The sequence below is a fragment of the Sorghum bicolor genome, chromosome 5, assembly GCF_000003195.3.
Source record: "Sorghum bicolor cultivar BTx623 chromosome 5, Sorghum_bicolor_NCBIv3, whole genome shotgun sequence".
NCBI classification, from domain to species: Eukaryota; Viridiplantae; Streptophyta; class Magnoliopsida; order Poales; family Poaceae; genus Sorghum; species Sorghum bicolor.
Genome location: NC_012874.2, coordinates 39,634,322 through 39,637,499, shown reverse-complemented (window position 1 = coordinate 39,637,499; position 3,178 = coordinate 39,634,322).

Genomic DNA, 3,178 nt, shown 5'->3' with positions numbered 1-3,178 from the left:
GGCGGACAACCTGTCCACCTCCTGCTGCGGCGGTGAACGACTGCTGCTTGCTTGATCGCTTCGCGGGGCCAGCTGGTGTTTGGGGACCCCTTTTGGACCTGTCCTCTTACACGGGGTCAGCTTCAAGCGAGGCATCCTGTAGAGGGTAACTTCGGATTAGTAAGAGAGACCTTAAAGGTTAGCAAGAATAGGATTGATTCTATTCACCCAACCCGACAAGGAGGAAGGAACTTAACCAATTAATACATCATGATGCATGCACGAACTTACGATTCCTACTAACGGTTCACAATGATACTACCTTAAACTTTACAACATAGGGCAGTACTTTATGTTGCTCCTCCATACCACTTCAAAAATTCTAAGAAAGCCTACAGACAGGGGTAAGTTAGGACTAAAGCACTTGGACCCAAAGTAGGCCAGTTTATAGCATTAGATCCAAATGATTTTGAAGTTCTTCAAAGAATACAACAGTCATTTTAGCAACGAATGCTCTGATACCAGCTGTGGCAGAACCCCCTAAGTGTTTGGGCCCACCGACACCTGTCATTGTCCTAAGGACCTCTGACGGCGATGCCGGGGATCCTCCCACTTTAGAAGTCCGATGAGCATCGCTGGACGCTCATTCCACTGCTACCTGTGGCATGCCAAGCCGGCTCGTCCTGACCACTGGTGATGGTCAATTAACGAGAACTTCTTCTTCTCGCCCTTACAGGATAGCAAGTGGCCACCTTAACACCAGGATCATTCGTTGCGAAGACATTGCAGTACCACAAACGACATACGACCAAAATAATATTTCAGAGTAAAACAGCGAAAGTATTACATAACTTATTTTACAAAAGGAGTTCTTCCCAATAGCAGAGTGTTATTACAAACCAGGTCCAGTGGAGCAACTTAAACTTTAGTACATCAATTACAAATTTACAGACCCTGCCCATGGGTCGCGCTTAGTCTTCTTCGTCGTCAACCTTGACGACGGTCACACAACAGGGTCCGAAACAAGTCAGCTCCTGAGCTTCACCTGCAACAGGGGTATTGAAACCCTGAGTACGGGAGTACTCAACAAGACTTACCCGGCGGAGAAGAGGAGAACTTAGGAATGCAGGCTTAGGGTAGACAAGGAGTGGTGTTTTGCCAAAAAGCTTACTAATAGTGCATCCTTACTTTCAAGTTTTACCCACGAATTCCTCTCCCGCAGAGGCCGAGGAGTTCGAGGACAGTCTATCTAGTTGCTTCTCACAGACAAGTCTCCAAGTTCCTAGTCCTTAATCAAGGTATTATCTATCCAACGGCCATAGCTTCATGTCACTCTGAGTCCGGGAATTGGGATCCGAACTTCATGAGACATTTTCCCCTTTCTCATTTTATCATTTAGTTGCATATTTAACTACGATGAGGGGCAGTGGATTGAGTCTCCCAATCGGGGAGCAACGACGATTCGAACCGCTTAGCAATCCAGCTGGAGTTCCTAACCACCCGACATATGTAGAACCAAAACTTGCATATGTCAACCCGAATCAAGCTCTCCACAAAGTTGACCAGGTTCGTGGCACCCGAGAGCACAGTACTCCACCATCCTACAGCCGATCTAGATGTTTTCCGGTCATCCCAGATCCATAAGGTGGGTACACACTACTCTCGCCATCTTTCCACTCCCAGTGCGTGAGTAGCTGTTCGCGTCGAGGGATCACAAGACCGGGCTTGCCGAGGGCAAGTGGCTAGTACTATGAATTCTCAACCCAGCGGGCCATCAACGGACCGGTCCTTAACCGACACAGTTGGAGACACTACTTTAAGACTCCATTCTTAAAGCAAGTCCACCGACCGGTCTCAAATTGAAACATCATTGATCATAGTGTATCCCACAACAACCCTTCAAACTTTCTTGTTTGAAAACCTATCTAGTAGGAGGGCTAAGCATCACTACGCAGTTTTAAAACAAAACGGGTGCCAAGGACAAGATAACAAATATCAAGGTAGTAAATGCAGCAAGTAGGTTAACCCAATTCTTATCTACCTAATGCAGCATTTCAATTCATAAGTGATAAAAGATTTAAAACATTCAAGGAGGGGTTAATGCATCCGGGGCTTGCCTTGGTTGCAGGGCAGAGAGGGTCCCTCGGAGACTTCCCAAGTCTCGGATCCTACTTCTTCGAACGGAGCACCGACCTCGGGGTTCGGTTCAACGGGCGCTCCTTCGGTCACGTGCACTATACGCAAAATGATGAATGCTTATGACATGCGCATGACAAATATGAAAAAAGGGACCAAGTTAAATACAACTGGCCGCCTCGGTGCAACACAGATTAAACAATAATTAAAGTTGTTTAACATCTTAGTGTCTTTACCCAAGAGGTTGCATTAGTACTTTTCTTAATTCATAATTATCCTAAATTAACTAATTATTCATTCTTTTATCTTAGTTAATTCCTAATTAAATATTAATGACAGCAATTAAGTATTAATGCCAAACAATAATTAAATGCCAAAGGTCATTAGGGTTAATGAACTCAGGTCATCATATAATCCCAAAATCACTCAACCCTAATTATGAGGATTTAACTAATCACTATCTAATTATCTTGGAATTAATATTTAATTACTAAATAAGGGTTTATTAATATTTTATTCAAACTTTATCCAACTGCTACCAAATTTTGTGCAAAGTCTGGAAATAATATTCAGAGACTCCCCACAAAGTTTGGTGATTTTTGGACATATAAATAAATTGTTAAAATTCCTAGAAGTTTTATTTACTAATTAAAAGAGGCGATTTTTATGGAGAGGCAAACCATCAGAGAAATAAATTCTAACATTTTTCCTATGCTCTATATATTCTCTGGAACCTACACAAAAAGTTTCACTATTTTTTGGATCACTACACAATTTAATACACAATTTCAAACTTATAGCAAAAACTGCACAAAAAGGAAAAAGAAAAAGACACTACGCAGTGGCCTAGAAATTGGCCCGCAGGCCGGCCCACGCGGGCTCGGCCCAGACGCGCGCTGCGCACGCTGCCCCTCCCCTCACGCGGACACTGACGTCCCGCTCGTCAGGCCCGCCCCTTCCTGCTCCTCTCAGCGGGGCGCTGACAGGGATGCCCCACCTGTCAGCGTCGTCTTCTTCACGCGCGGCAGCACGGCCATGACTCCGGCCGTCGCTGATGAGGTTT